Source organism: Mirounga leonina, unplaced genomic scaffold, assembly GCF_011800145.1.
Source record: "Mirounga leonina isolate KUSES-001 unplaced genomic scaffold, KU_Mleo_1.0 Mir_195, whole genome shotgun sequence".
Classification (NCBI taxonomy): Eukaryota; Metazoa; Chordata; class Mammalia; order Carnivora; family Phocidae; genus Mirounga; species Mirounga leonina.
The window spans coordinates 8,826,890-8,854,580 of record NW_023270490.1 but is presented as its reverse complement, the minus strand read 5'-3'; the positions used below and the strand labels follow the sequence as shown (position 1 = coordinate 8,854,580).

The window sequence follows — 27,691 nt, the reverse complement described above, 5'->3', positions numbered from 1 at the left end:
GTGGGTGGGCCACAGTTTGTTTATTTACTTTCCCCACCTACTGGGTGGTGTCTGAGGAAGCCCCAGAGAAAGTCAGGACATTCACACTGCCTAACAGCAAGGAGGCCACCCCTGTCCACGGTGGCAGTGGAAGCCATGTGGGGAGTAATGACAAGGCATCCTATGTCTTCCAGGCACTGCTATCTCCCAGGGAGGTATCAGTGATGGCCCATGGGGAGCCAAACTACCACCCTCCCCAAGGACTAATGAGAAGCTCCTCCTTGGGGGTTGAGACGGAGTGAGCAACCTGGCCGTCTATCTACCTGCTTCTCCTGCTGAGCAGTATCAAAGAAAGCCAGCTAAAATAGAAGGTTTAATCAATCCAGGCTCTCATAACACAGTACCGAAAAAGTCTACATTTCAATCAAAACTCATTTGCCATACCCAAGAAATAGGAAGAAACTGACTGAAAAAAGAAAATCCACAGATGCTAACACCAAGATGCAAGAAATGTTGGAATTATCTGACAAAGATTTTAGAGCAGCTATCATAAAAATGTTTCAATGAACACTTATGAATATGCTTAAAACAAATTTAAAAAATAGAAAGTTTCAGCAAAAAAAAAGAAAAGAAAAGAACAACCAAATGGAAATTTTAGAACTGAAAAAGGCTATAACCAAAATTTTAAAAACTCAATGGATGGGCTCAAGAACAGGATGGAAGGGACAGAAAAAAGAATCAATGTATTTGAAAATAAAATAAATTCCCAGTCTGAACTACAGAGAGAAAACAGGCTGAAAAAATGAAGAGAATCTCAGGAACCTGTGGGACTAACAAAAAGTGTAACATTCATGTCATCAGAGTCCTGGCAGGAGAAGTAAAAGGGTACTGAGCTCAAACAGTACTTAAATAATGGCTGAAAACTCCAATTTGGCAAAAGACATAAAACCTACAGACTCAGGAAGCTAGTGAACCCCAAACAAGATAAAGCCAAAAAAACCCTCACCAAAATACACCAGAGTCAAACTTCTGACCTCTAAAGACAAAGAAAAAAATCTTGAAAACAATGAGAAAGAAATGATACCTTACCTAAAGGGGAAAAACCATTCTAATGATAGCAAATTTCTCATCAGAAACTTGGAGGCCAGAAGAAAATGGTACATTTTGAAAGGGCTGAAATAAAAGAACTGCCAACCCAAATTCTATATCCAGAAAAAAATACCCTCCTTGAATGAAGGGGAAATCAAAACATTCTCAAATAAAAGAGAACCAAGAGAATTTGTCACCAGCAGACCTACCCTAAAGGAATAGCTAAAGGAAGTTCTCTGAACAGAAAGAAAATAATAAAAGAAGGAAACTTGGAACATCAAGAAGGAAAAAGAGGGAGCGCCTGGGTGACTCAGTAATTGGGTCTGTCATCAGCTCGGGTCGTGGTCCCAGGGTCCTGGGATCGAGCCCAGCATCGGACTCTCTGCTTGGAGGGAGGCCATCCTCTCCGTCTCCCAGTCCCCCTGCTTGTGTTCCCTCTCTCACTGTCTTTCTGTCAAATAAATAAATAAAATCTTAAAAAAAAAAAAAGAAGGAAAAAGAGTAACAGAGTAAAAATATAGGTAAATACAGGTAATATTAGTATACCTATAAAAATATAGGTAAATTCTAAATTTCCCTTAGAACTTTTAAAATGATGTTTGATGGTTGAAACAAAAACAACACTGTCTGATATGGTTCTAAATGCATGTAGAAAATATAAGATAACCATAAATGGGGGAGGGTAAGTGGAGATAAAGTTGTTACACTTCAGTCCCAATGGTAAAATAATGACATCAGTGGACTCTGATGAACTACATGTCTACAATGTCATACAGAGAGCAACCACATACTCAATATGGGGATAACCAATGGAGTCTGCCTAAACCATGGGCCACAAAGGTGGTCTCTCTGCAACTGTACAGCCTAAGACCAGAGATGGTGTGTCTGTAGCCTTCTTGACAGAGAAACTAGGGGCCCAGCAGTCAGAGCACAGCCTATCTGTGGCTGGGGGGATCTACACAAAGTGGCTGCTCCCTCAGCAAGCCCTACTTCCCTCCACACAGTCCATGAGCTCTGAAGAGCTCTGTCCCTACTGGTGTCCAAACTCCCAGTGCACACCCACATTTCCTGCTTCCTGCCTGCACTCCAGGGTATTTACCTACTGTTTACCCAGCAACTCCAGACAAGCTCCAGTCTGGTTAACCCAGTCAACTTCTCTGCTGTTCAGTGGCAAAACCACAGCTTCTCCAATGAGGTCTGAACCCCTTCCAAGTATGCCCTTTCTTGGGTAATCTCTCTACCCTAGGGTACCACACACAGTTGCCTTATATCTTATAGTTGGTCTTTCATTACAGTTCATCATTCTTATGTTAAACTTCTAGAGTGTCAACTACTGTGGTTTCTGTCTCCTGATTAGACACAGACTACTACAGAATTCTAGGAGTGGTCCCGGGACACAGATCCCTAAAGATGGGATCTAGGGACTGATTTGATCATGCCCCTGGACTTGAGTGTGATGTGGAGCTCCTTGCCAATGAGAAATGTGTTGCTTGTAACCCCTGACATGCAGTGGCATCACAATTAATCAAGCTATCATCTGTGGTTGACTGTGATAAAGTGCCAACTGCAGCACGTGCCTTGGGAGCTCAAGTAGCTTCTGCTCTTGCTGCGTTGGCAGTAATGATGACTACAAGGGCTATGGTGTGGGACGAATGTTTCTGAGTGCCCTTGAGTGCTTACGGAGAGAAAATGACAAGCTCAGGTCTGTTAACTCCCACCTCAAGTCATGGTCTAAGAAGCAGACAGCCTCCACGACAGCCCTAAAAGAATCTCTTCTTTCTCCTAGCCGCAGGGCTGACATTGCTGAAAATCAAACACAAAATGGAATGGTGTAAGTTGCTGAATTAAAATGGCAGCTGAATTCCCAGTCTTGCCGTTTCTCATGTAAAAATTAGGTCATTAATGGGGAAAAAATGAGATCCTTGAAACGTGGAATAAGGACATCTTATTGGACCTCAAGAAATTGACAATGTTGACGTCTGGGTCATCCTGAGTCTCTCTTAGCAGCAGCAACAGATTCCCCTCCAATGTCCAAGACCTGTCTCTGCCAGCTTAAAAGCCCTGTGATACCCTCATTTGGGGAAGACACCTTGAAAGGGGATGCTCTTTCTTCTCTGAACCCACCCTAACTACCTCCTGTTGCCAGAAGACCCCTAACAAGAATCAAGTCTCAGCACGATTGGGTGGACAGGTATACACTGTGACCCAGGAGGAAACAGTTTATCCACCAAAAAAACTGGAGGCCTTTGCTAACACATAGTCACAGAAACATGGGGAATATATATGTGGAAACAGATTCTAAGGACATTGAGAAATTAATGAGGGGCCATTTGCATCTCTGAAAACCTTTGTGGTCACTGTTTATTCAGGCCAAGTATGACTGTAGGGGATGCCACCCTTGGGATAGGCTCCTTATTTCAATGTGATGTCTGAATCCCAGTATTGCAGAGGCCAAGCGGCAGCACTTAATTGTCAAAGGCAAAGTAGGCATGTCAACCACACAGCAGCAGGGACGTGTCAGTAATCAGAACTCTTTGAGCCTCAGAGATCTTTAGCAGTGGCTGCTTAATCCTGGTGTCCCTAAGAGTGAAAAAGGTAGGGGCGCCTGGGTGGCTCAGTCAGTTAAGTGTCCGCCTTCAGCTCAGGTCATGATCCCAGGGTGCTGGGATGGAGCCCCGTGTCGGGCTCCCTGCTCAGCAGAGAGTCTGTTTCTCCCTCTCCCTCTGCCTGCCACTCCCCCTGCTTGTGCTCTCTCTCTCTGTCAAATAAATTAAATCTTTAAAAAAAAAAAAAAAAGGAGTCAAAAAGGTAGTCAGCCTACTAGGACATTGCTTGGTCTACATGGCAAGAAACACTCTAAGTGTGGTAGCAAACAACCTGACTCGAGTCACCAAACGGAGAATCATGGCCTTTCATCCAGTTCTCAGACCTAAGTCAGTTCACAGGCCAGAAGCCCCTGAATGACAGAGGTGCCAGGTCTCCTGAAAGAGGACCCCCTGCTATTGCCACAAAGACACACTGTCGATCTTCTTTCTAAGCCTTCCCCCCAGAGGGACCTTTGGCCACATACTAGAGTGATGGAGAAAAAAGTAAATACTCGAACTTTTCCAGGGAATACTATATAATCCAAGGGTAAAGAACCCAGAGCAGGCTGAGGTCCTGCCCTGAGGGCAAGGAAACTCTGGAATGAACCACAACTTCATGGCAAACTGCAGAAATGAGGACTAGAATAGCTTTATGTGTGATCTCTATGCAGACTGTACCGATGGGTCTGTTTACATATACTAATCATCCTCTACTTCTTTCTCCTTCTTCATACTTTTAGATTTTATGCATGACTTATTGGAGGTTAACTTTACAACTTGGTCTTTAGGGAAGAGAATATTCAGGAAGCCCTTGACTGAATTTGAGTAGTAATTAATATAGCCCATGACAGATATAACGACTGTTTGTTCTCATTTTGAAAGAGTTAAAACTTCTTCAATTGTAGGAAGGAAAGATGTATCTTGTTAGGCAGAAATATGGAGTTGTTTCATTGTGTTAAGGAAGTCCCAATATGTACATGGAAGCTGAGTGGCCACAGGGGCAGGCCATGTCAGTTATTAATTTATTGCTTGTCAGAGCCAAATGCACCCTTCAACATATGCTATAGGATAAACAGTGCAATTCCTTTAAGATTTTAAAGAGGGCACAATGTTAAGGGACGTTCCAGGAAGGAGAGGCTTCCTGCAATTTTCAGCAGGGGCCAAGGAGAGGGTCAGTGGTGTGGGTGCAAGGACATCTGCTGGAGCCTACCCCTGCCAAAGTCCCCAGATATACTCCCCCTGCAATCTTGCAACCTCAGCCTGACACTAAGCTGTCTGCAGCCCCACACATGGAAACCAAAGCTCCTGTTCGGACTGTGTATAGCCTGCCTATGGCCAGAGAGTCATATGGTTGTGTAGCTCCTTCTGTATCCTATGCACAGCCCACCTGTAGCTGGGGTGGGCATCCACAGAGAACCACTCCACCTCCCACCCATGCAGCCCATTAGTTCCAAAGGCCTCTGTCCCCACTGGTGCCCAGATTCCCAGTGTAGACCCATGTCTCCTATTGTCCATCACCTGCTGACTGCCTACACTCTGGAATGTGGCCTATCATTCACCCAGTAACTCCAGGCAAGCTCCAGTCTGGCTAAACCAGCCAGTTTCTCTGCTGTTCGAGAGTCAGGCCATAGCCTCTCCAATGAGGTAGGAACCTCTTCCAAGTTTGTCCTTCTTCTCAATCCTAAAGTACCTTATAAAGTTTCCTTACATCTTATAGTCACTCTCTACAAAGGTATTACTTCTTGTTTTAACCTTCTCTTGTTTAACCTGTGTAATTTCTACTTCCTGCCGGGATCCAGAATGCCACACCAAGAGAGACCATCTCCCAGGCCATAACACAAACTTTAGTAAGAACTGAAATCATACAGAGTGTGTTCTCTGCCTAGAATAAAATCAAACTGGACGTCAATAACAGAAAGGTAACAGGAAAATCTCCAAACACTTGGAATGAATCAGCATACCACTAAGTAACCCATGTGTTTAAAGACGAAATATCAAGGGTAGAAACAACAACAACAAACACTGAATGAATGACAATGAAAATACAGCATCTCAGAATTTGTGGGGTGTAGCTAACACAGTGCTCAGAGGGAAATGTAGAGCACTAAAGGCTTGTATTAGACAAGAGAGCCACAAAGCAATAATCTAAGCTCCTACTTCAAGAACCTAGTGAAAGAAAAGCATCATAAACCCAAAGCAAGCAGAAGGAAGGAGATAATAAGGAAAAGGAAAGCAGTCAATAAAGTTGGAAGAGAAAAATAATATAGTCAATGAAAGGAAAAATCTTGTTCTTCCAGAAAATAAATAAATTGATCTTTGGAATCTCTACAAATATTGAGAAAGGAAAAATGAGAGAAGACATGCATTAGCAGTATCAGGCAAGAAGTAGGGATATCACTACAGACCCTGTGGATACCAAATGGATAAAAAGGGAATTCTGTGAATAAGTGTGATACTCAGATAAACTTGATAACCTAGATAAAATGGACAAATTCCTCAAAAAGCACAAACTACCACAATTTGCCAAATATGAAAGAGATCATTTGCATAGCACTCTATTAAGTAGACTGAATTTGTAATTTTAAAACTCCCAAAAAAGAAGTCTCCAGGCCCTGATGGTTTCACTGAAGAATTCTACATAATGCTTAAAAAAGAATCAATGCCAATTCTATACAACCTCTTCCAGAAAATAGAAGGGAAGGGAAGACTTCCTAACTAATTTTAGGAATCTATGCATTACCCTGACACCAAAACCAAAGACAGCACAAAACAGAAAACTACGGAGCAACATCCCTCTTGGATATAGAGGGAGAATCCTTCACAAAAATATTAGCAAACAGACTCTACAACATAAAAAGAACTATACACCATGGCCAAGGGTTCCAAGGATGTACCGATGGGATCCACCATGGTAACATAGTAAAGGAGAAAAGTCGCATGATCACACCAACTGATGTAGAAAAAGCTTTCGACAAAAGTCAAAACCTACATGTGATAAAACCTCTCAGAACACAGAAATAGAGGGAAAGTTTCTCAACTTGATGAGGAGCATCTACAAAACATCTACAGCTGATATTACACTTAATGGCAAAAAACTGAAATACTTCCTCCTTAAGTTTGGGAACAAGACAATGATGCCTCTCTTATCATTTTCATTCAACACAGTACTGGAAGTTCCAGCCAGTGTGACAAAGCAAGAAAGGAAATGAAAGACATATGGATAGGAAAGGAAGAAATAAAACTGTCCCTTTTTTGCAGATGACATGATTGTTTATGTAGAAAATTCCAAGAAATCTACAAAAAAAAATTCCTAGAACTAATAAATTCATCAAAGTCACGTGATACAAGTTCAACATACAAAAGTCAATTCTACTTTTATAACTAGCAATGAGCAACTGGAAACCAAAGCTTAAAATACAATGCCATTTACAATCACTCAACAGTATTGAAATACTTAGGTATAAATCTAATGAAACCTGTACAGGACCTATTTGCTGAAAAGTGCAAAGCACTAATGGAAGAACTCAAAGAAGGTCTAAATGAAGAAGGAGACATTGTGTCCACAGATTGGAAAACTGACCTTAGTAAAGATGTCCATTCTCTCCAGACTGACACGCAGGCTCAAGTCAGTTCCTATCAAAATCCCAGCAAGACTTTTTATGGGCAGAGACAAGACTATTCTAAAATTTATATAGAAAGGTAAAAGAACTGGAATAACTCAGTTTTGAAAAAGGATAATAAAATGGGAAGAATCAAATCAGTCTACCTGATTTGAAAATGGATTACACAGCTACAGTAATCAAGACTGTTTTGTATTCACAGAGGAACAGACACATGGATCAAAAGAATTTTCTTAAAAAACAGAATTAGACCCACACGAATATACCCAACTGATTTGAACAAAGGTTCAAAGGCAGTTCAGTGGAGGGAGTATGTAACTTTTTCAGCAACTGACATGCATAGGCACAAAAAATAAAGGTCAGCCTCAACCTCACACCTTATGTAGACAAAAATTAACTCAAAATGTGAGACAGGCTTGAATGTAAAATGTAAAATCAGAAAGCTCTAGAAAAAAACACTGGAGAAAATCTTCAGGATCTAGGGCATAGGAGAGTTTTCAGGGGTGCCTGGATGGCTCAGTCGGTTAAGCATCTGCATTTGGCTCGGGTCATGATCCCAGGGTCCTGGGATGCAGCCCCACATCGGGCTCCCTGCTCAATGGGGAGTCTGCTTCTCCCTCTCCCTCTGCCCCTCCTCCTGTTCGTGCTCTCTCTTAAAAAAAAAAAAAAAGTTTTCAGACCTGAGCTGAAGATGAAAAATCCTTGCTCTGTGAAAGCCCCTATTTATAAGTGAAAAGAGTACCTACAGACTCACAAGCTCGTGAGATGTTCAACATTATTAGCCATCAGAGGAATGCAAATTAAAAGCACAGTGAGATATCACTGCTCACCTATCAGAATGGCAAAGACCCAAAACGGTGACACCACCAAACACGGGTGAGGGTGTGGATTCACTAGATACACTGGCGGTGTGAGTGTGGAGTGGTACAGCCATTCTGGAAAAGAGTTGGGCAGGTTCAAAAAAAAAAAAGCCAAACATACAACTACCGCCCAATCTAGGGATTGCACTCCTGGGCATTCATCCCAGAGAAAGGAAAAGTTCCGTCCACACAAAACCCTGTACACAAATATTCATAGCAGCTTTATTTATAAGAGCAAAAAACTGGAATCAGCCCAGAAGTCCTTCAACAGACGAATGTTTAAACCAACTGTGGTACCTCCACATCATAGAATACTACTCGGCAATAAGAAGGGGTGAACTATTTTTTTTTAAGACTTATTTATTTATTTATTTATTTATTTATTTATTTATTTGAGAGAGAGAGACAGAGATAGCGAGAGAGAGCACAAGTGGGGAGGAGAGGGAGAAGCAGGCTCCCTGCTGAGCAAGGAGCTGATGCGGGGCTTTATCCCAGGACCCTGAGATCATGACCTCCGCCGAAGGCAACGGCTTAACTGACTGAGCCACCCAGGCATCCCGAAGGGGTGAACTATTAATCTACAGAACAATTCGGATGACTCTCCAGAGAATTATGCGGAGCAAGGAAAGTTAATCCCTAAAGGCTACATGCTGTGTGATTCTATCCATATAACATTCTTAAAGTGACAAATTCTAGAACTGGAAGATAGACTGGTGGTTACTAGGAGTTAAGAGGAGGAGGGCAGGAGAAAAGTGAGCATGACTGTGAGGGTGGGATACTTGTGATGATGGAAATGGTCTGCAAATTGACCATACCAACATCAATATCCTAGTTGTGATCTGCAAGACATTACCATTGGGGGAAACTGGATAAAAACTACAGGGGATCTTTCTGGTTTTCTTACAACCACATGCGAATCTACAATTATCTCAAAACAAAAGGCTAATTTATTAAAATAGTAAATAAAGAAGTAACTGAAATAGGAACCCCCTTTCCAGTGCGTGAGTCAATGTATTTGATGCAGCGCCCGTAGTTTCCCTAAACTAAAACCAGGTCCCTAGTCGGGAGTGCCGCAAGGCTCCCCTTGGAGAAACGGACTCAACGTGCATCATTTTCCTTGACGTGGTCTTCTTTGTACCAACCCTTTTCCTTATGTACTCTTTTTTTTTTAATTTTATTTTATTATGTTATGTTAATCACCATACATTACATCATTAGTTTTTGATGTAGTGTCCCACGATTCATTGTTTGCATATAACACCCAGTGCTCCATGCAGAACGTGCCCTCTTTAATACCCATCACCGGGCTAACCCATCCCCTCACCCCCCTCCCCTCTAGAACCCTCAGTTTGTTTCTCAGAGTCCATAGTCTCTCATGGGTCGTCTCCTCCTCCGAGTTCCCCCTCTTCATTTTTCCCTTCCTACTATCTTCTTTTTCTTTTTTTTTTCTTTTTTAACATATAATGTATTATTTGTTTCAGAGGTACAGGTCTGTCCTTATGTACTCTTATATTCGAAGGACATAGGACATCACTACCATATACAGAAAAGCTCCGCCATGGCTATGAATACCGAGTGGTCATCATGAAACCACAGCTAGAGCAATGAAGGTCTGCAAAGACCGCGCTCACTTGGTTGCAAGCCAAGGCAGAGAAAAGGCTACCTCCTGACATCCCAAACAGACCCTGCAGAAACTCCCCCAGTGCGGCCATCCCAGGGCCGCTCAGCCACCACCACAGCACCACACCCAGAGGGCCACGGGGGTGCTGGGATCCCCAGACTCCAGAGACAACACCTGCCTCTGAGTCTGCTGCTACTGACACCCTCTGTGACTTTGAATAAGCCACCCAACTTCTCCAAGCCGAGCGTTCCTGATATAAGAAGTGGGGCTCATGTCCACTTTTTCAAAAGACTGGAAACACAATAGATGTGACTGGTGTGGCAGGTACTCCACGTGTTAGGATTTTCCCTCTTAATCAAACAGAACTCCCCCACCTCCCTTCTGCACGCTTGGTTCTCTGCGTACATATTTACAATTTCTACCAGGAGAAAAGTCTCTGCCTGGTCTCTTGCCTCTTGTGGTGGCCTCATTTCCCACAGGTCACCACAAAGTGATCATTTAGGTTCTTCTGGATGACCCCGATCACGTGGATCTCCTCCTCCGTGACCGTACCCCTTTGCCGACTTCTCAGCCGAAGTGCAACTGAGGAAGCCCATCTTCATCCCATGGCTTCTCAGGATCTTCCCACAGCCCCCAAGATGGCTGCAGAACCTCCACACTCGCTCTGACATTAGCCTTGTGGTCCAAAATGCCTGCTCTTATCTGGGGCAGTAGAATTAGGCACATTATTTTAAACTGGCCCTGACGTTGATTCTGCTTTTCCCAGCCACCCAACGCTATCATTTTTCTAGCTCGCATCCTGTCCCTCGCTGCATTTTGGCAGATAACATCTCTGGTTTCATTCTTACAGAAAGATTTGCTACGGGAACAGAGAGGCACGTTACCTCTCAGAGCATGGCTCCATGGCTTATCTGACAGACCCTGCAGCTCTCAGCTATTTTGGACACTGGGAAGCCAAATATGTATGTAAATATGTGGCCCAGGGTCCATGGTCCCTTGTAAATCTCATTGAAAAATGCTACCCTTGGGTGATCAGTACAAGTGCTATAAATAGGATCTGTATCAAATACCATTTTAGAATCTACTGTACATTTAGTTTTGCAAACTCTTCGGCTAACATAACTAATACTTCTAAACAATTCATACCTCCATTTTAATTAGGTCTATCATTGGAAAAAACTGCTTACAATGCCACAAATTTCCTATAGGTTGTTTTTATGTTTAGTCAAACATGGATTGTGGACCTGGTTTCTGACAGCCATTATGAATTGCAATAAATATCTTGACAAAAGCAACAGTGCTGTTAAGCACACAAGAGAATTACTGAACTGGGTCAGACCCAGTTTTACGTGGTATTTCTTTTTAACTGCATGCTTGAAAATAAATATATCATTAAGAACACAGGGTAAAAAGAAAAAAAAGTTTTTTTTTAAGCTGACTTCTTCTATATGTTTATCTCATGGGACATGTTACATACCTTTATGAAGCGTGATGATTTTCAGCCAATGATGCTCCAACTCAAACACAAATGACCTGGCCAGAAACTGAGAAGATATCCATAGTTCCTGAAGAGACCTCTGGGCAGCTGCCCCCCCACCGAGGACAGAGGGGGCTCACACACCCTCCTCCCACTCCACGTAGGGAGTTTGCAACTCTTTGCTGAGAAGGTGTCTGAGGCATCTTCCACCATCCCCACTCTGCAGGCAGCATCTCAAAGCACAGAGAGATGCTCCCTGCATCTTAGAAAATAAAGCAAAAGAGGATGGCTCCCCCATTGCTTGGCCTTTGAGGCAACTCTGTGTTTAACTGGGAAAAGCACCATTCTGAGCAGCATGGAGAAGGCTCAAGCAGAGACGAAACCCGAGCTGGCTCAGAAATAGGAAGTACGTTATTTTCTATACATTACTTAATGTCACAGTAGCAGCCCTTAGAAAAGAGGAAGAGCTAGACACAGACAGGGGAAAAAAACAGAACCACAGCTCAAGTCTAATAATTGTGACTATTGATCTAACAACCCATAAACAGAGCCTGCCCCCTGGAAATGAGGGTGTTCAGCCCCCTGCACCACAGGGGAAGTTTTTCTGGGCAGGCTGGTAAGAAGTAGAGCCAGTGTGGTCCTCTTCCTGGCTGTGGGGTTGGAAAGAGCATGGGCACAGCCTTCACATGCATACCTGGAGCTTCCCGAGGGCCCAGAATGAGCATTTCCACTATGGGTGATATGGCGGGAGACCTCACAAGGATCTCTGGGGTGCTGTCCCCACTTACAACTTTGATAGTTTGTCCAACCTGGAACTGTTTCCATTCATTTTTATTTGTAACACATTGCAGTGAACTATTATCCTGATGACTGCATTTCAGGTGCCCCTTAAGTTGTGCACCCAGAGTCGCCCTCTCTCCCTACAACTTTGGAAGGAGCAAACATGACAGCGATAGAGGGGGGAAAATACAGTTGTTCTAAGTGGTGGAGGCTGAGAGCAAAACGGGGTGCGCTACTGGGAAGAAGTGCATTCAAGAGAAAGACAGGGTTGACCAGATGCGACTCTGGCCATGCGGACTGGGGGCATATCAACTCCTTTAGACCAGTGTCCCATTGCTCTGACTGTGCTAGTTTTTCACTGGGAGAGGGAGGCTTCCTTGCCCCACTTTGCCATCAATAATGTCCAGCTGGTCAAGTATCTAAGACTCATGTTCAGCTAGGTTGGGTTTGGGGGCAAATTTCATCTGGCTGAGTGATCTAGGCTTTGGAAGAACCAAATGATGCAGATCCACGTGGCTTCTACTCCCTGTCCCCCCAGCATCAGTGAGCAGGCACCTCACTGGCTGTGCCAGAGGCCACAGGGAACGTGCAGTTGAAAATGGGAAAGTGACTGATGCAGAGCCAGCTTTGATGCAACCGGTCCACGTGCGTGAGACAGAACTCAGCTGGCACATGTGGCACGGCCACACCTCAGAGTCCCCTCCTGTCCCCCAAGCCCCCCGGACATCCCCAGAACCCAGAAGCCAGGAGTAAATACCTGCCTGGCTCTGACACCATCCGTTCTGATTTGTTGGTGCTTGCACCTCTTCCGTTGTTAAATACGGTCAGAAACACCCCTGGCCACAACAGACATACAAACAAAACTTTGCCAGAGCCCGGAGGAAGAAGGTTTCAGGGGCCTTCCTGGAGAAAATGACAGATGAGCTGGGCACTGCCGGATGTGGAAAAGTTTGATGGGCAGAAGTCGCTGCAAGAGGCAAGCTGGGAAGGCCGGAAAGTTCACGAAGGCCAGACTTCTGCATGCTCCACCGCCTCAACAGGGAGAGGGCCACGGGCAGCCATGGACAAGGGGGGCATGGGGGCTACTGGAAACACAAGCTGGCATGAGCCAACAGATACCCAAGCTCTCATGGTGAAGACAAGGGCTTTGCCGGCCGTGGGGGGGGAGGGCCCCGGCAGCTTGAGTGCTGGGGAAAAGGAAGGACCAAAGCAGAAAGGGGCGAGGCTCCCTGGGACACTGCCAGCCCCATTCTCTGAGAGGCCTGGTCCAGAAGCTTGGCTAAGAGGGTCCTCAAGGACAAATTTGTCTCTATATCCTAAAAGGACTTTGATTTGCCTTTTTTCTCCAAAGTTACAGTCTGAACACACTTCATTAAGATAAATTAGTGAAAAAGTTTCCTGTACAAGAGCTAAAACGTCGATTAAAAAACAGTAACAGCAAACGAAAAAAAAACAACAACAACTTTTGGAGTTGACTGAAAATAAGTATGTCGACAATGAACTGGTAAACATCCAAACATCCATACAATGGACCGTCATTAGGCAACAGAAAGGAAATGAAGTCCTGATACCTGCCATCACATGGAGGACCCTTGAAAATGTTATGCTAAGTGAGAGAAGCCAGACACACAAGGCCCCACACTGCAGGCTTCCATCTCTAGGAAATGTCCAGAACAGGCACCCCCACAGAGACAGAAAGTGGATTTGTGGCCAACACGGGCTGGGAGAGCTGGGGGGGAAGGACTGCTAATGGGTACAAGGTTTATTTGGGGGTGCTGAAAATGTTCTGGAACTAGATCATAGTGGTGACTGCACAAATGTGTGATTATGTTAAAAAACACTCAATTGTACACTTCAGAGGGTGGATTTTACGGTGTGCAACTCCTACCTCCATGTAACAATAATCAGTCCCCGGCCAAGTTCTTGAGCGCCAGAACATAACTCTCCAGAGCGGGTACAACAGATAGCCCATGAGCTCAGCATTGGCTATAGTCACCAAAAAGAGAAAAGAAACATAATTTCCAAAGAATGGTGAACTTCCTTTCTCCAGCCTTTTTTTTCCCAAGGAAACAAATAGAAAAGATCTATCACTCCCTTGCCGGGAGCTAGTTTCACCTGGCAACGCCACAGTCTCCCACGGCTGTTCTTGCGACAAAGCGAGCTTGTGCAGGTACAGAGCAGTGGCAGCAGAACCAGGAGGAGACGCCAGGCGCCCTGGGGGTCCCAGTGAGACTGGGCCGGGAAGAATCACACACACACACACACACATACATTCCTGCTGAGAAGCCGCAGCCAGGAGCAGAATGAGCCCCTGCCTCTGGGGTTCAGCCCCGGGACCCTCCCCAGTCCCCGAGTGTGCCATCCGGTGGCAGAAAGAGGAAGGGAGAGGCGCTGGCTGCAGTCAGCCGCCCGCCACCCCAGACTGCCTGGGGGCTGGCCCGGCCTCCCCGGCAAGCAGGGCACAAAGAAGTCATTCCCGCTGCCTCCCGAGTCAGTCAATAGCAGCTGCCAGACCGGTCCCCACGTCCTGCCACCTGCCTTTCCAGCCCCACCTCCGGTGGCCCTCTTCAAAGCACTGGATGGACCTAGAACAGTGCCCACCTAGCACAGTGTCACAGTCCCAAAAGCATGCACCCAATCCATGACTGCTTGTTTGGACACAGTACGTGAAGAACCAAGGCCACACAAGGCCGAGCAAGACAGATACCACCCCTTCCTCTCTGCACAATCTCCCAAGATGGACACGCACGGCCCACCTCCTGCTCTGCACGTGCAGCCCTTCTCCGGCCGCGTGCCCCATGTGTCGCCAGCACAGCCTCCCTGCCAGGCCTTCACGCACGCCTTGCCATACAGCCCGCGCAGTGCTGGGCACGGAGGCAGCCCTCAGGCAGCGTCTGCTGAGTGACGAGCCCTGTCAAATCCCTCGCTCCCCGGGCCAAACGCGGACCTCGCACCAGGAGCCTTACAAACGTACAAACCAGGCGGAACCCGCCTGACATGGGAAGCGCGAGGCTGGCCTCTCCGGGGGCAGGGGACACGGTGGGACAGGCAGCTCTGGAGCTCTACAACGAGTCACCTCAGGGACACACGCACTCAGATTTGCATTCAAGTCCGGTCGTCTGGGGGGTCAGCTCCCTCCACATCCTCCACACGCTGTCCTCACTGTCAGAAGAGGTTTGTAATCACAACCCATGTGGGCTGGGAAATGAGGTGCACCTGTCAAGCCCCTTCAGAAAGGAGCACTCCACAGATGTGTGACCTCGTGCTGAGGCTGCGGTTCTCATTTCTGTGCAGATAGAAAAGGGCCCCCCCGAAGGGTAACTGTGTGAGTGCCCCATGCAATTATCTGTCTGCACGTCCTCGGGGCCACTTAAACAATGTTTTTATTTAAAACATGATGCATCCAGCCAGTTTTTGATTATCCATGGTAATGGGGGTCAAGGATCAGCTGAATAATTGAAATGGAAACTTGATTCCCACCGAGAGTTTCCCTCTCCCCCACCTCCTTCCTTCCTTCCGCAGAGGAGAGAGGCGCTGTGGGACTGTGGAAGGGGCGCTGGGCTGGAGGCCGCATCCCGGCCCTGGCCAGGACTTTGTGACTGGCTTTCTGGGGGGCGTGGAACAACGCCCTTCCCTTCAGGGGGGCTGTGACGGGAGGGGGCTGTGATGGGAGGGGGCTGGACGGCAGCGCGCCTCAGCACCAAGCTGTACGGCACCTTTATTTATAGGTACAACACATTTCTTCAGATTGACTTGCTTTTACCACTTAATGTGTCGCAAACAGTATCATTACTATAATAATAATACTCCTAATGGACACGGGCCTCATCTATTTTTGTGGTGTCCATTAAAATAACTCCCTAAGCATTATGCTTTCTTAAAAGGGTCTTTCGAAAGATACCAGGCAGAACTTCACTGAGATGACGTCCTCCTGACTCACAGGACAGCTTCCCCCAAACGGCCCTGCTCCCCTCTCCCTGCGCAGCGGAGCACCCCCTTTCCTGGCCCTTTCCGGAACAGCTCCCACCGGGCCGACAGAGATGGCTCCATCAAGCTGTCACCCGCCTCGCACCGGCTATGATTGCGGCGTCGGGGGAAAGGTACAAAGCCTCCCGGGGCCCATTACCCCCGATGTTCTCCTGCCGTAATTGCCAGCTGCCGTTCATTTCCCCAAAACATCGCCCCCGGCTGCCTGAGTGACAGCCGAAAAGCAAGGGTTAGGCAGGGCGTTTTGTTTCCCTACAAATTGTCTCCCTGTTGAGGAAGACGTGATGTGGCTCTTGAGCACTTGGCTATCAGACTTTTAATCACAGTGTAAAAATGAAATCACTTCCAGCACCTGAAGGGATTTTGCTGGCGTCACCCACTGTTTTTGTAGATTAATCTTTTAGAGCAGAAAGAAAAAGCCCTACATTTCATCTGTAACAAGAAAAACTGGTTTGTCCCCCCAGCCCCCAACACTTCCAAAAGTTTCTTATGTAAGGACTTTGTTTTTCATTTTTATTTTTTTAAAGGGAAGAGTTCACTGGTCCAGATGGGGAACAAAATGGCAGGGTTAAGACCCCACCACACCTCACCACTTGGAAGACTGGCTAATCAGTGTCTTTTGGATGTATTTACAAAAACAATATGTTTAAACATTTCAATAAACAGATTAAAACACAGATTTGTATATTAGCCTCTGCCAGCTGCCTTTCCAAGCCAAGAATCCTTTTGTCCTTATGAGACCAAATGATGATTGTTCCTCGAATCCAAGGCCTGGCCTGAGAGACCCTGGACCTTCCTGGACATTTGGTTTTCTTTTCCTCTTGGTGGCCTCTGATCTATTTCCCACTGTCCTATCCTCTGGGTGTGTTCTTACTGTAAGTTCCCCCAAAGCCTTTTTGGAAGGAAGTAGAGCTCGAGTTGTAAGCCACCCAATTTCCCTCCAAAGCCAGAGTCCAAAGTCCCATCCACATCCAGAGGGAAGGGCTGGCGTGACCTCAATGTCATGCTTCCAGCGGCACAAAGACCTCTTGCTCCCAGGAGGAGGACTTGCATTTAAGTGCTGGCAATTTTAGGAGCTTTGGCTGAGCACCAAGGAAAATATACACCTCATCCACACCTTCCTCGGACTGCCCATCACTTCCTACCCCCAGGAGAGCTTTTTTAGCACATCTCTCAAGACCAAGCTCTGAAGATGAAGTCTCCCAATGTGAGAGAATTCGCCCCTTCACTCAGGGTCCCCAGCCCATCTCTTAGCATGCCCAGTGGATGAGGGCTCCTGGAATTTAGAGATAAAGCTACTTCAAGGATCATGTAACCCAGCAACGTCAAGTTCAGGTGCACCAGTCCCCTCCCCTCCTGGCACCCACGGCTACTTGGTCATGACACTCTTCCCCACAGAGCTAGGCATCGGAAGCTTCTTTATCTGGACCTCTACAAAACCATCTACCGTGAGATCTGTACTTGAGCTAAAACCAATTGGCCACGTCCTCATTGTAAAGGTCACAGAAGGGGGACCAGAACCCACCTCTCACCAGAGCCCACGCCATTCCCTGCAACACCAAACTCTGGCTGCCACTATTTTTGTCATGGTGTTACCCGCACAAACGTGTAGATGCAGACATGTGTCCAGGTACGTGTGCCCAGACTTGCTTGTTTTCCTGACCTGCCTGTTCTGGCTTTGTCCAGTCTGTCCTTTCACTTCCCACTGCCTTGAGAGGATTTTGTCTTCACTAAACAGCTCTCTACTCTTTCATGTGACTCATAATCACAATAATTGGGGAGAAGATAAGGGCAAAGTCCAAACAGGTAGATACTAACCCCAAAAAAGCAATGAAAGAAAGAAGACATTACCCCTCCCAGGTGTCTGGGAATTTGCATTCAACAGGTATATATTCACCAAATATTGCTTGAGTACCAACCAGATTCCAAACTCTAGGTCAAAGGATCGGGGGAGAATAAGACAGATAAAGTCCTTGCCTTCATGAGGCTGACATTCTAGTGAGAGACATCGTCATAACTACAAAAACACATCAATGAGTGGAGTAATCTCAGACAGAAATGAGTGTGATGAAGGCAGAAAACTGGAGTGGTTTGATGAAGGATGAGGGAAAGGGAAGGAGGAGCATGCCTGGGAAGAGACCTGAAATAGAAAAAAGATTCAGCCATGAGGAAATATGAGGGCACTACGTGCAAAGGCCCTGAAGCAAGCACTCCTGTGGCAGGTTAAGACCAGCAGAAGGCTAAGGGCATTCTGGGTAATAGCAAAGAGGAGAGAGCTGGAAGACAGGCCAGAGGGTGGGCAGACAAAAGATGGTGCAGAGCTTTTTGGGCCACAGGAGAAATTTTATTCTAAGAAGCATCAGACAATGTGTGGAGGTGAGGGGAGCAATTGAGAGAAACAACAGGGTCAAAACAAAGGAAGGAACTTTTCAGAGTCTACATGAAAGAAAGTGAATGGAAGGGGAAAGAACAAATTTTGCAAGGGCTGCTGTGGATCATGCTTCTACCTCCCAGGGCTGAAAAAATCCAAGCAAAGAAGCATGCATTATCAAATCACTTATTGTTTTCTGCCCTGGATCTGGTGCTCATAAAGCTGCTCTAAGACCACATAGGTGCCCATTAGCCAAGCCTCCTATGGGATTTACCAACAGGTGTGACTATGCGCGTGTGCATCTTTGGAGAAGTCCCCGCTCTGGATGCATGTTTCCCTGTCCCTGCATGGGAAGAATGGGCCCAGGCTGTTTAAATGTTCCTTCCTCTCTGAGGCATGACCCAACTGGCTTCGGCCTCGGGGACTTCCCCCGCTTCCAGGGTCCTGTGGCAGCGGGCATATCCTTCCTCACGCACTCAGTGCCGTATGCTGTACTGATCAGTTTACACATCACTTTCTCTCACTAGACAATGCACTCCTTGACAAAAGTTTAACTTTCTTAGCCTAGCCCCAAGTAGCTGCTTGGTAAGCAACTGCTGAGAACATGGGAGAGCCAACGCTGCCCGGGGCCTTTTCAAAGGAGTTCGCTGCAGCACGAAGCGGCAGGGCAGGACGTCCCTCTCTGAGGCTGTGCTGGCCCAGGCATCTTCCCACAGAGTCCCTGTCCCTCAGCAGGGACACCCCACCTCTGACCTGCCCTTCACAGGGTGCGCTGGTAGACCCTTGGGACCATCAAACATGTCCGTCCAGCCTCCCAATCAGGTCTTGGCAACTGGGAGACCCAAGCTGTCTGGGCAGCGTCCAGCACAATTAAGCTCCTCACCTTGTGGGCCCCTCTCAGTGAAGCAATCTGCTCCTCCTGCCAAGCCTTCTGCTCCCCGGGAAGTCCAGCCCGTGCAGACGTGCCTGGCCTAGTGAAGAGAGCCAAACAGAAATCAGCCCTGACCTCCTCCAAAGTCAGCCAGTGGGTCTGGAGCATGCTTAATATCTTGTAGACTCCGTCCTGTTCTCCTTGGGTCCAGTTGCAGAGAATGTGGCTCAGAGGGGAAGAACTCAGAGTGTGGGGCCTAGCAGCCAAAGCACATGTTCTCCCAAGGAAGGTGGTGGGGAGGCCGAGGGAGGGGTGAATTCAGGAACAGGATCTGCATGACACGCTGCTCCAGGTGCTAAGCTGTGAGCCACTCAGCAGGTTGGGGATGACAATGGTGGCCAAGCAGGATTTTGGTCAGACTGTCTGGCCACAGTCGGTGAAAGCTATTCCCTACCTTCACCCTGGCCCCTCACAGATCCACTCCCCACTCTACAGCCAGAGGGACGGTTCCCAAAAACACAATTACGTCCACCACCTCATGCTGGTGACAACCCCCTGGTGCCCATCCCTCTTGGAACTCAGTGATCTGCTCTGCCTGCATTATCCATGGGCACCAGCCTCTGCCACCTCCCTAGTTCCTCCCCAAACCTCTCATCTTATTTCTGCATCCCAGCCACACTGGCCATGCAGCTCCTCACGCTCCAGCCTATGTCCCTGCCCCCACTAACCCTTCAGCTCTCAGCCAGTTCCCAGCTCCTCAGGGGGAGCCTGCTGGGATGCCCACTCCCTGACCAAGCCAGACCCCTGCACTCACCACAGTTCTCCCGAAACGTTACATGTGTCAGGACTTGCTAAATGACTCAAACCACAGGCCAGGGATCCTTCTGCTTTGTCACCAGCTCCAAGTGACAACCAACTCCGTTGCCCTGCATGAGTGAGTAAATGGACGAATCGTCCACCCAAACTGGACAGCTCAGACCGTCCCCCAACCCCCGCACTCCTGCTTATGCTGCTCCCTCGGCCTGGACCTCCCACAGCTTACTGCTCATCAAGATAGATCCAAACGCTGCCTCCCCGACAATGGCCTCGGGGTCCCCCCAGCTGGAAGCAATCCCCTCAGCAGCACATTCTCTGTGGCACTTTGGGGTCTATCTTTACCCACCTCCCACCATAATGAATTTAGCTTGGTTTCCTGAGTCCCAGGACCTTCAAAGGGGAGAGCCACACATTTCATATTGCCGTGCCCCTTGTGACACCTGGGGTCGCACCGGCAATGACTCATAACAGCAGAAACCTACTGGATGATAGGCCAGCTGCGCCTCCGAGCTGTGGCGCGAGGCAGGCAGCCATCACGCGCACGATTTCACAGAAGAGGAAAAGGGTGCTCACACAGGTGAGGCAACGTGACGCAAACACTCAGCCAGGCATCAGCGAAGACACCCTTCAGACTCAGGCTACCGGCCCCACCAGCATGCGCAGCCCTGAAACCAAGCTCCCTCGCTCAGCCTGAGCGCCCTCGTTCAACAGGAGACAGGGGCAAGAAGCAACCCACGCCCCATCAGTGTCCCCTGTGCTCAGAGCCCGTCTTGGAGAACGTCTCCCAACATGAGGGGTTCAGCTGGCACCACGTCCGAGGCCAACCCCACCGACACTGACAGCGTCAATCCCAAGCCATCTCAGCTCTACTGTGCAAATCTCCACAAAGAACTTTTCAAGACAGTGCTCCCTCTTCAAGGAGCCCATGCCCAGGATCAAGGTGTGGCCTCTGTCTTGTACTCAGCGGGCAGTGATTCACCCGCCGGGCTGCAGAGTGAGGGGGCTCGTGGCACCAGGGGGTGAGCTCAGCTGGGTGTCTCGCTGGTCGTGGGCAAGTTACTTTACCTTCCAAAGCCTCTGAGTATCCACCTGTCTGTCAAGCAGGGACGATCACCACACAGGCACCTTCGGGAAAATGAGGTACGAGGTGCTCACCAGAGGACAGGTAGACCTCCAACCCCCAGCCAACGTCAACAGTGGCATCGCCGTTAGGAGTGTTCTCATCAGTCATCTCCGGGGCCGGCCATCTCAGCAGGAGGATGCCCAGGGAAAGGGGCTGACTCCTGCCTCAGAAGAGGTCATCCCAGGAGACAGGAGCCATGCGGCTTGCCGGGCGTGCACAGCTCGAGGTGGCAAGTCACGCACATGTCAACATGCTCCCCCGGCCTCACGCGTCCACCTCCACGCCAGCCCCCTCGCATCCTCAGCTGCGCCGAGAGAGCACGTGTGTGCACTCGCTCACGCGCACACACACGCCTCCTGTTCCAGCCCACGTGCACCCGGGAACGGGGACCTTGCCGGGGACCCAGCAGGGCTCAGCCGGGTACACCTGCCCCACCGGAAAGCCAGGGCGGCAGGGGCTGTGCTCACGGGGGTCCCATCAGGTAGGTGAGCCTGTGAGGGGGCCAAGTGTATTTATTTGCATATAATTTGCATGTGTTGACACAGCCTTCCCATCTCTGCACAGAGCACTTCCAAGCTAACCTGTTATTACTGCTCCTCCGAAGCCCGGTTTTTCTCAGCATTCGTGCTGCTAACCACCCACTGCCAGAAAGTACTATGCAGTGAGATGGGCCAAGAGCTGACTCTGAGCGCCCGGCAAGTCACGCCAGCCACCCTGGGCCTCAGTTTCCCCCCGAACGACAAATAACAGCCTACACCTCCCCCGGGCAAACCCAAGGAGATCTTCCTGCACAGAAAATGTTGGGCTGTGCCTGCAGCCGAGCACCCGCCAGAGTGCAGCAGGCTGCCTTACTGGTCTTGAGGGCCAGAAAGCAAGTCTGGGTGCCTAAGTTGGCCCAACATTCTGCCCAGATGCAGTTTCTGAGCCTCGAAGGGTGGGTTCCCTGTGCTATGGTTACTAATTGTAGCAAATACATAAAAACGAAGGATACCTAGCTAAATCTGAATAAAATATTAGCATAAAACATGTCCTGTGCAAATTTGGGACACATACCAAAAACATATCTGTTGCATACCTGGAATTTTCATTTTAACTGGGGGTCCTGTATTTTATCTGACAACGCTACCTGAGACTCAAGGCTCACTGCCTTTCGTTGTTACTAATAGTCTGTTTTCTCACCACTTTTACTTACACCCAAAGAACACGGACTTTGTTTCTTAAATGTCCAGCTTCCGATGTCAGACAGGGAGAGCAGAGGTTACATGGGAAGTGAACTGAGAACTGCTGGGGGGAGAGGGTAAAGAGGGAGGTGAGGGACATGTGTTTCCTAATTTAGTTAAAAATCTAAAATCTGTTCCTCTTTGGTCTCCGTGAGGAGCCCGGTGGTTATCACTGTGAACGTGAGGCCACGTTTCCTGTGGCGAAGGGTACGTGTGTTTGCATCAACAGGGCCCGTTTCTAGGGCTCCTCTCAGGATGTGAGGCCCATGGCAGGTCGCAGAGGAAGAGGGAGGGCCTATGAGCAGGGGCTGCTTGGGAGGGAGGCTCTCGCTCTGGGGGCTCCCTGGAGAGCCCCCACCCGCCATGGGGGATAAAAGCCTTCTCCCCCTAGCCCTTTGCCGAGCTTCCTCATTACACACCAGTGGACTGGGACCCTTTGCAGAGCACAGAGGTGATCACGTGTCCGATTCCTAATTTCTGCTCGGGGGTTGGCCTTAGCAGGAAGGGACAGGGCTCAGGGAGTCCCACCTTTCACTGGGAGTTGCCATCAAATGCAGAAGGCTCGGGCACAAAATGTGCATGGAGAGCATCTGCTCTGTCCTCAGGGCATCACAGTCTGACTCTCCAATGGGCTAAGCTCAAGCTTTTCCAGCAGGGGCACCTGTTTTTCTAGAATGGGCAGAGCACCACAGAAGTACCACCTAGTGACACTACCAGTAAGTATGTGCCGCATCTGGGGGTGACGATTTTCTTTCAAGATTTTTTTTTTAAAGGAAAGTGTTATTTTATAGTAAGATCAATTGATATACTATGGAGTGCCATGCAAATTTTTCATATTTTTAGATAAAACGCTAAAAATAAAATGTAAAACTCTCAGCTTCCTCCTTTTTCAAGCAGGGATGGAGAGCATGCCAACCTCACAGGCACAGGGCCACTGCAAGGACTGAATAAAGAAATGCAGGTAAAGCCTTTCCCTGGCACAGCACCAGGCAAGAGTAGGCCCTTCTCTAATTGGGACTCTGATTACCGCTGAGATAGGACTCAACGATTAAGATCTCTTCATCTGATCGTGTATATGAGACCTCCCTGTGCATAAAGGAATCATGAAGCAATCAAAGAACTCTATAGGCTTTAAGCACAAGAGGAAGGTTTCGTTTGATTTTCTAATGGCAGCCTCTGGTCAGGTCTCAAACAGGGCAAAAGTCTGAAAGCCACCTGCCTTGTCCGACATGCTAAGATGGGCACTCATCTTGTACATCTGCGGCCACAGACATGGCTGGCCTAAAAGGGGCCAGAGATCCTTATGACCAGTAGAGAGACCATTCACTGGCTCCCCCTTTGTGACCTCTTGCCATGGCTGAATGCAGGTGTTCCCAGCCCAGGACAATCCAACTGTGCCTGCTGAAGGTGACAGGCCAAAGGCACCTGGGTGAAGGACGTGGTCAGAAGTGTTCAATGAGCATGGTGTGGTCAGGAGGGCAGACACACATAACTGAGACTGGCAGGCTCAGGACCTTTGAATCAGCTGTCTGGGTGGATGGAATGGGTAGGGCCTCACGGCATGACACCCAAGGTCAGTGCCCTGCTTACTCATACCCTCTGACCCTTTTTCTCAAGAAGTTCTGAAAGTCAGTGGTGGCACTGCTTCTTCAGGACTGAAAACAGATTTGGCCAATGCTCATCTACATTCTGTTTCCCCCCTCAACAGAGAGGCCAGCCATGTGCCCGGGGAACTCTCCAGACTACTCTGAAGAGATTGTCCGTGCTCCTGTCTTGGAGGGGCCAGCCAGAAGTGATTTGTAAACTAAAGGAAGACTATACGTAGGCCTTGACAAATGGCACTGAACAATTAGCAGTGACTCAATCTGACTCCAGGACAGCAAGAGAATATTCTGAATAATGTACGAGAGTAGAAGGCATGTCTCTTCTCATTAGGGGCCAAGACGTATTCACGCTTCCTTACTGACCTAATAATTGTTGCAAATGTACAGAAACAGTTGTCCCAACAGCTCGACTACCTTTTGGCCTTCCACTTTTCCTTCTTGCCTCTTGCTCAAGCTGGCAGCTATCCTGCTGTCACCTCGGAAAGCTAGGTGCCACGCTCATGGTAACTCCTACATTTAAACCACTCTTCAGATTTACAACCTCAGCTCTGAAACATGAACAGGCTTTTTCAGGGTAATTAGCCTCACACACTATTTCAGCCAACATTCGATCAACCTAGCCCCATAATTAGTTCCTGCTAAAATATTACACTTTGTCTAAACTACATAGGAAGATGTTCCTCGGTTATGAAATCTACTCTGACAAAATCAGTCTTGTTTGGAGATCAGGGGGGCCTCACTCTTCTTCTTTGTGGTGATAGAGTTGCCCCCAAAGTCATTTTTGTTTATCCAAGCCATGATCCAACATCTTTTTTTTTTTTTTTCCAATTTCAGCTTGTACAGCCTTTCCTTTTTGAAAAACAAAGCATAGCAATCACAATTCCCCTTGGCCAGTGGCCAGACATCCAAAGGCTGGAGCCAGGAGATTAACGGATACACCCAGAGAGGGCAAGGTCAGAGAGCAGAACATTCTGGACACGTGTGTGTCAGAGACAGACTCGTAGGACAAGAGAGCGGCTCTACATGAGGGTCGGCCCCTCCCAGTTTGAATGACATGCTAAGGCCCTTCCAAACCAGTGGATGAAACATGCCTGTGACACTAATTAATGCCAGGCAAAATGTAACAGCAGATCTTGGAAACTAAAAATAGACCTATTCCAACTGATTCATCCCCTGACTGCACAGAATTCGGAGGTTTTGTATCTGTTTCTCTTCTGTATGTATGTTAGATTATGGCCTCTTTTCTCTCCCTCCATCTTTGTCGTCCTCCTTCTATGTCTCTCCTTCTCGTTGAGAGGTTTAAACCTTCCAGAAGAGATGTCCCCACTTGGCTACCCTCCGACCCACAAACATGCTTAATAAGCAAGGAAATCATTTCTTTTCCTGGCTCACATGGTTGGGAGCTATGTAATTTGTACTTAATATTTTCCATGCGGATGTTTCTGCCTGTTGCATCACACACAGAACTCTATAGCTTCGTTTCCGATTACAGTCCCTTCTATTTTAAACTTTGTTGATTTCTACTGGGAAGGAAGCCTATTTCATACAGATTAGCTGGACAGCTGGGTCTGATTGCTTCTGATGACTGGGCTTGGGGCCACCGGGGAAACAGGTTTCCCAAAGCCCCTTGGATGGAGCCCCATTCCATACAGCCCCAAAAGAATGGGTCAGTGCTCACTTCAGGGAGGAAGGGTCAGCAGCCTTGGGTGGAAATCAACAGGTCAAGCCAAAGGCAGGATCAGACCTTATTCCACATCTCAGGCTTAGGAGGCTATGCTGGAAGGTGGAGGAGGGGGGATCAGAAGCCCCCTGATTCAAAAGCTCTCACAGGGACCTGAGTGGGGGCTTGTGTCAGAGATAACTACGTGTGCTTGGAAGGAAGCATCCATCATGCTTGCCTGATAGAATCACTCGGGAGGCAACAGACAAGGCTCAATGATTAAGGTCCCTTCATCTGGCCTTGCATCCCAGACCTCCAGGTGCATAAAGAAATCACAAAGACCTCTCTCACCTTCATGTGCTCAGTCCACAGGCAGGTGGGGGCTGCCGCGCTCTCCCGAAAACCGGTGGCTCCGATGAGGCAGGAGCATTCTCCCTGCTCGTCCCATCTCTGCCTTTGCTTCTCTTTATGCCTTCTCTAGAGAAAACCGAGTGCTGGAGATTTAAAAAAAAAAAAAAAAAAATTGTGTGTGTGGAGGGTGGTGGGTGTCGGGGGTGCCGGGGCGGTGGGGGGTGGCAGAGGGACACCGGGGGGTAGGTGTGCAGCCTGCCCTGGTGTGGGTTCGGGTTTAATGGCCGACGCTGGTGAGATGGTTTGCCTGCTGAAGCTCAGTGCCACTGCAGCTCTGTGTGTGGGCGGCGGCAGCTACACGGCTGGGTTTCAAACCATTACACTGAACATTTGCAAACAGATAAAAAAACAAAACCATCCGGTACAAATGGAAACTTCTGTTTTCCCCTCTCTTCCTGTACTCTGCCCCCCCCCCCCCCACTCTCGAGTGTTGGAGGAGGTGGGCGAAGGTGGGCACACGGCCCTCCGGGCTCCCCGGCCCCGTCCCTCGCAGCCGCACACCCACTCCCGTGGCCGCCGACATGCACAGGTGCGTCCGGCCACTGAAACCCCACAGCTCTAGAGACGCCCAGATACTCGAGAAAGGCTCTTCCCCAGGGTCCCGCTCGGAATCCAGCCACCGGGGCCATCAAACCCGCGCGGGCTTGGGGCTTCCGTGTCTGGCCGTCTCCCGACCCTCCTAGTCTCCAAGCTACCTGAGAACTGGCAGGCGCAGGGGAACCAGCTGCACCCTCCCAGCCGGGGGGCCCTCTCCTCAAGGGATACCCCGTGAACGGAGACACGAGACAGTCCATGAAAAGAAAGAGGGTCCCACGGTCAAGCTACTCCGGTAACCGCTGTATCCAGCACTGCTCTCAGAGTCACAGAGCACGGTAGCAGGTAAAGGCTCCGAGAAGCCCTGCCATTAAGAATCCTGTTTCGTTTAATCCAGCATTTGCACAGCGCGCCAGACCTCAGTCCACAGAGCGCCGTGGGCCTGAACGGCGTAGCCATCCATCACACCACGCAGGCGCACGCAGGCGCACGCATGCCACGCACGCGCGCACGCACGCCGCGCACGCACGCCGCGCACGCGCACTCGTGTCCACCCATTCCCGCCAAGGAGCCTTCCCGGGAGTTGGCTGCTGCAGTCGAGCACAGGAGGAAGTTGGCGGAGGGAGGTGGTGAGGACGGCCGTGGCGGTGAGGACGCAGCAGCCGGGCCCTCACGCGACTGCCCCACGCGGTGAGTGGTGAGCCTGAGGCTGCGGTTCCGGTTCCGGCGGGGCAGGGAACACGAGGGGTGCCGAGGGCTCCCCGGGGCTGCGGACGCCCAGCCTAATGGGTCCCCTCCTGGCTCCCCCCTCCCAGAGGCGCAGCCTGTGGCCGCACCCACGCGAGATCACGGAGCGCGGTGGGGCACGGGGCGCGGAGCGGCCCGAGAGCCCCCTGCCCGCCGACCTCCGTTGGGCGGTGCGGAAAGCAGGTGGGCTGTCCGCTCCTCGAGAGCATGACACTTAGGAGGCAGAAGAACAGAGCGTGAAACGCATCAACTCCGGGAGATAAATTTGCCAAATGGAGCCTTTCATGTTGGAAATGGCCTGTGGGACGGGCAGGGGTGTGGAGGAGGGGACAGGAG

General features: G+C 48.8%; 1 protein-coding gene across 1 annotated transcript in view; it reads right to left on the bottom strand.

Moving 5' to 3' along the window:
* The window catches only part of ZNF831 (zinc finger protein 831), a 61,126-nt gene extending 34,962 nt beyond the window's left edge, over nt 1-26,164 (bottom strand). Inside the window, exon 1 of the mRNA XM_035025648.1 lies at nt 26,015-26,164. The gene's annotated coding sequence lies outside the window, so the exon portion shown is untranslated. The remainder of the gene's footprint in view (nt 1-26,014) is intronic.
* Nucleotides 26,165-27,691: the final 1,527 nt, after the last annotated feature.